This window comes from Amphiprion ocellaris, chromosome 10, assembly GCF_022539595.1.
Source record: "Amphiprion ocellaris isolate individual 3 ecotype Okinawa chromosome 10, ASM2253959v1, whole genome shotgun sequence".
NCBI classification, from domain to species: domain Eukaryota; kingdom Metazoa; phylum Chordata; class Actinopteri; family Pomacentridae; genus Amphiprion; species Amphiprion ocellaris.
The window spans coordinates 21,134,315-21,140,454 of record NC_072775.1 but is presented as its reverse complement, the minus strand read 5'-3'; the positions used below and the strand labels follow the sequence as shown (position 1 = coordinate 21,140,454).

The 6,140-nt window shown below is 36.2% G+C and overlaps 1 long non-coding RNA gene across 1 annotated transcript; it reads left to right on the top strand.

The window, feature by feature from the left end:
- The first annotated feature begins 1,738 nt into the window (after window positions 1-1,738).
- Window positions 1,739-4,655, top strand: LOC129349872 (uncharacterized). The gene is made up of 3 exons (XR_008603051.1): window positions 1,739-1,923; window positions 3,059-3,207; window positions 4,135-4,655. It is a non-coding gene; the product is annotated as an uncharacterized LOC129349872 (long non-coding RNA).
- Window positions 4,656-6,140: the final 1,485 nt, after the last annotated feature.

Genomic DNA, 6,140 nt, shown 5'->3' with positions numbered 1-6,140 from the left:
TTACCTACTGAGATTCTTTTATGAAGTGTGAAAAAGCACGTATTTCAACATAAGCCTGGCTCATGTACATTCAGCTGTTTGTTATAACTGCAGTGTTTTCATGGTGACCACAGAGCAGCTCCAGTAACATCAGCCAAGAGATTCTGTTGCACTGCTGAGATTTAACCGTAAAGGTGACTGAAATTTACGAGCTTCGAAACGGTGGAGGAACCCGCTGAGGGAGGGAAAGCTTCAGGCCAGTAATATTTCATTTTTTTAAATCTTGCGTGAGATCATGAGTCATTCTTCAGACCTGTGCCACTCTGAAACAGGACTCCACCAGTTAAATGTTGCTGTCTCATCTCATTTAGTTCATGTAGTAAACACCGTTTTACACAATTACTTTGCAAATAAAGATTTATCTTTTTGCTGATGAGCGTCTCTAGTGGTTAACCACACACATCGTTCAAAAACATTTAGGGGTTTTAAAAAGAAACTCCCCAAGTTACAACTTTATTTCTCTGTGTATGTTTGTATGACATATATAGAGTGATGGATGAAGTATTCAGAGGCTTTACTTAAGTAAAAGTACCAATACAATAATATAAAAATACGCTTTACGAGTAAAAGTGCAGTGAATGCAGTTAAAATCTGAAATGAAAATTAAAGTAAAAGAACTGGTTTGGTATATGATATCATTTAAGTGTCAGCAGCATGTTTTTATTGTAGCTGGGTCAATATATAATTGAGGGACTTTTGAAGTCCATGTGATATGTCTTGCATACATTTTTATTAAAAGTTAAAAACTAATGTTTTTTATGTTCATTATGATCATGTCTTTACAAATTCTGTAGTTCTTTAATATGGAAACAATCGCTTATTAATAAAAAATGACTGGATATCACTAAAATGTCAACTAAATAACTGTCCAAATTTAATAACAACCACCTTCTAATTATCTAAACAATAATAAAAAGAGCTTATTCAAACATTGTTTTGATTGTGTTCTTTTTATTAAGTTGAGATAATCATGACAGATATTTCTTTTTTGGCAATACATCAAATTTTATATGGAAAATAACAAATTGGATCTGTGTCCGAGAAATCACTTTCAACTAAATTACCCATTACAAAAACACCTCTCAAGGAAGTGTGTTAATTCCTGATCACATGACCTGCTCCACATGATGTCATTTCCTCCTGAAGAAAAGACTGGCAAGACTCCAAGGCTTTCTGAGTTATTTAATAGAAAGTAGTGTGTGAGTCAAGTGTGGATTTATCGCATGTCAAGGTCCATCTGTAAATTGGATTTTCCGTTCTGAAACGGGTATTGAAAAACAAAAAACGAGTGGTTATTTGATTTTCGTTTTAAAATACAAAAATTAAAATTGAAATACAAGGCGTTTTTCGTTTTCATGATCAAAAAGGGATATACGAAATTTTAAAAATGCTTTAATTGTCATTTTATATTTAGAATAACAAAAAAGTAAAATCAGTAAGAGACAGAAACGACAAAAGGTCCGTTTTTTCATTTTCTGAGACCGGAAGTGGTCATCAAGTGTGAAGCCAAACAGAGTACGGTGCATAGACTGTATATAATTTTTTTCGTTAGTTTACATGGTCAGAATGAGAGATCAGGTGGCCGATCTTAAAATAAAACAATATTGATTTTTTTATAGAGCGTTAAAGTTTTGCGAAGCCTGGGGGCGGGACTACTTGATTGGCAGTCCGGTCCGGAATGATTGACAGGTCCTATGGAGGAGGCAGCAGAGACTCTGCTCTCCTCATTTGGATTAATTCTGATATAATAACTGCTGGTTTATTTATCGGTGGAGCAGCAGAACATTTTCCACAGACAGTTTTCCTGCCCGTTGGCTTGTTTTAACCAGTTTTCTACCTTCGGCTGATTCTACCAGCAGACACTGAAAGGACTCTGATTGTTCAGTAAGTAAATGTTTATTTTCCTATCGGTGCCGCTTTTAATGCACTTTATATGCAGCTTTAGTGTCAGATGTAATGTGTGCCATGCACTCCAGATGTTGGTGGAGTTTGTTTCAGCGTGTGTTGACCAGAGAAGAAAGCTAGCATAGTAAATATTAGCTTTAATGTTAGCGATGCTAACCGAGCTAGCTGCTCTGTAGTAACCTGATTAAAGCTAACGTAGCATCAAGCTAATGTGTTGAGTTTCATGTAAACAGCTGAAGTGTGTTGTGTTCCTGTAATGTGGTTCATTAAGTTCATAAAACTGTGGCTGGTTGACATTAATGTAACGTTCAGGAAACTTAAATGTGATTAAAACAGTAACGTTAATGTTCTAGTTGTCAGTAATCAGCTTTAATTTGACACTAAAACAAGACTGATAGTTTTAAATGACATCAGTTTCATGAATTTGTTGAAAATTGTCTCATTTATTGTTGTGATGTTGCTGCTGATTCATTAAAAGCAGATGATCCATGTTGAAGATACATTTAGTTCTAGTATCAGAAGTACAAGAAGGAAAATGGAAGTTTAGTTCTGCTACATCAAAGATTTCAGGAATAAAATAACTAAATGAGTCTTTATGCCTCAAGCTTTATTTTACAATAAAGAAATAATGAAATAATCACAGATAATAAAAATATAAATAGCAGAGAAAACCTGAGAGAATAGTTTCCTGAAAAGTCTGTGAAGGAAAAGCAGCTTTTTTATCCTGAAAGATCAGAATCAGCTCCAACATCTGCATCTGACAGCATCAAGTCAACCAGAAAGAAAAGAAAAAAGAAAATGACTTCTTTCTGATCACATGTGTTCCGCTGCTCACAGTCTGCTGCTGCTCACATTCTTCACATTTATAGTCCACTTTTAAAGTTCAGCAGACAGGTGCTCTGCTTTGGAGTGTGACGATGTCGTCGGTGATGTGGAGAGTGAAGTTTCCGTTTCACCCACAGCGTGCTTTAGGACAGCCGGGTCGGACTTGATGTTTGAAATACTGACCGACAGCTCAGATTTAACTGTCTGTAGTTCCGTTTTGATGGGTGTTAAACTTTCACTCAAAGCCACCAGGAGCTGGGTCTTTAAAATCACCGCCGTCTCGTTACAGAGTGAAAGTAGCAGTTCCTCCTTAAGGTCAGAGATTGCAGCATCTGAGGGCCTCTTCAAAAGAAGACGTAGTTGATGAAGGCGTTCTGGAGCAGAACCAGAAAGACCACGACCAAGCAGCCTTGGGATCTTAGGCAGCGTCTCCGTCAGGTGGGTGTCAACGGTGTTCATGGTCAGGTCTGTGGTAATCCCGTCAAAAAACAAAACAGAAAAAAATCTAGATTATAAATCAACATGTAACCAAAGCACTCTGTGTAAAACGCCATAGTATAGGATGTAGTTCAGAAAATGTCATAGTATAGTATACTTTTCAAGAATAACATAGTATGGCCAGTAGTTCATAGTACAGCATGTTGGCAAGAAAAAAAAACAAAACATAGATTATTATGTGGTTCAAAAAGTGCAAAATGATAGGATGTTGCCTAAAATTGTCATGTATGATATGTGGTTCAAAAAATGTCATAGTGCAATATATTGTCAAAGTAATATGTCATTCAAGAAAACATCAGAGTATAATATGTCATCAAAAAAAAGTATAGTAATTTTTAAAACTGTTAAAATTCTTATATGTTGCTAAACAACAACAAAAAAAACTAAAACAAGAAAAATGTCATAGTAATATGTCAATTAAAAAAGCCTATAGTATAGCGTATCGCCCAACAAACATCATAGTATAGCATGTCGCTCTAAAAACGTCATAGAAAAGCCTTTTGTCCACAAAACGTTGTTATGTCCCTGCTGTCTGAAGTAGGTGAGGAGCAACACCAAAAAAGTCCAAACGCTGGTTTCCAGAGGGTTAGACGAGTATTTATTTGAAAGAGGAAGTTTACAACAACACAACATGTGAGGGGGTTAAAAACAAATGGGTGTTAGTAAAATAAAAATAAATAAACAGAACTAAAAGTGAACTTCATGTTGACATTGTTGGGCATTCCAACCAGGAACAAAGTAAAAGATAATCAATACGAAAAAAAAACTCTTCCTGTTCACCTCTTCAAGCCCAAAAACACATCGCAGTAGCACCCTAAACTAAAACTACCAATGGGTTCCCTGTTTTCCTTTCTGAACAATTCAAAGGTCCCTCTCTATCTCCCCACACATCCACCAACCACTGGAACACATCTCCAAAGTTCTGCCGGGTCAGCTCAGCTTCCCCTCAGAAGAAGTGCCGCCACCTGCCAGATGAAGGAGCCTTTTGAGAGGCAGCTGGCATCGTGATTGGACTGTACTTTGGTCTGTTCCAATCCAGCTTCAGCTCCAGAGACGGCAGGCGGGACGAGTCAACGGAGGCCGGATGGACGAAGGCATGCAGCTGAGTACAATCCAGAAAACAACAGAGGAGGAGTGCAGCGGCTCAGGGCCAGAACACACAGAGTAGCATCGTATGTCTCTTAGAAAACATCATAGTATAGCCTTTGGTATGAAAAAACGCCATCATATACATCGTATATTGTACAAATAACAAGTCAAAGGAAAGAGACATACATTGTAGAATTGTAGTAATTGTGGGCTGACTGATTTACTGATTATCAGTATTTTATTTTTTACTGATTTACGGTAATAAATGAATTTAAAAATGGCGCTACTTTGGCTCTGAACCTTTATCTACCTGTGGTCGCTCTGTCTTCTGGAGTGATTTGATTGGTTATACGTCACGAATAAAACTCCTTTAACTTAACATCTGTAAACAAAACAAAAACGTATCAACAAAGTTTTCTGTTAGAGTTTGTGTTCTTCTAAGTTTAACTCCAAGATTTTAAATACTTTCATTTACTGCAAATGAATATCTACTCCAAATGTCTCACTAATAATCATTATCAGCCTTAAAAACCCACAAAACATCCCTCTATACTCGACCACACTTAGTACAGTCCGGTTCCCCCTTCTATAAATCTGCTTGGAATCTTCCACTTCCTGTTTGTCAAAGTGGCCTTCTACCTGGACAGGTTTTGTTGGAGCTCATGCAACAAACATTTTGGGTAACTGCACTTTAATATGGATGGATGACACTGAATTAGAGTCTGTTTTAATGAGACTGAGTTAAGATGTGTAGCTCTGTCATTAAATAGGAAATTATTTCTCAGAATTCACAGAGAAAAGTCTGAAATGTTTGCTAGGTTAGCGTCCCACATGTTCTTTGGCTCAGCTAAAGCTAACTCTCTCCAACTTCTGGATCTCTTGAGTTGCTTCTTGTTAAAATATCTTGCTATAGGTGCTGAAGCTCAGAAAGTCTGAGATGTTTGTTCAAAATAAGCTCATTCTCAAGTCTTATCTGAACTGTCCTCTTTTGTTTGAACTTTCCCTAAACTTAGAGTTAATGACAGAGCAGCACATTCAGACTCAGTCTCATTTATGTAGAGATTAAACTTCAGTGTCATTCATTGATGTTAAAGTGCAGTTTTTCAAATGTTTGTTGCACATGCTCCTGAACAAACCAGTCCAGGTGGAAGACGATGTGAAGAGAAAACTCCAGAGGATGAATGTCACACATTTACATTGGAAATTAATGTCCTTTAATTAGACATTGTCATGCAAAAGTTGGATTTCCCTTTAATGATGTTCAAATCTTTGTTGAGTGTTTTGTTGATGTTGGTTTCTAAATGTTTTTTGACACTCAGGCCCCAAAGATTAAAACCTTCTACGTCTCACAAGCTGCAACAATTCACACATTATCAACTATCTTTCTGACGAAACTAAGATAAAAAGTGAAAAACTGCCTGATTCCTGCATCATGAATGTAAATCTTTTTGGTTTTTATGACAGTAAACTGAATATATTTGGGTTTGACATTTTATAAACCAAAACAAGAAATGAATTACTGGAGAAAACGACAGATTAATGGACAAAGAAAATGTGTTTTCCAACATATATGGCTGAATTACTCCAACATTACAAGATACATACAATTTAAATTCTATTTTATTTATATAACGCCAGTTACAGGTCAAATTGTCTCAAGACGCTTTATTTTTATATTTTTTTGTCATACTTAAAATATGACAAAGTAAGAAATTTAAAGCTCTTGACTAACCCAATTTATTATTTGGTTTTTAAGAGATTAATCGACAATTAAAATAACTTTC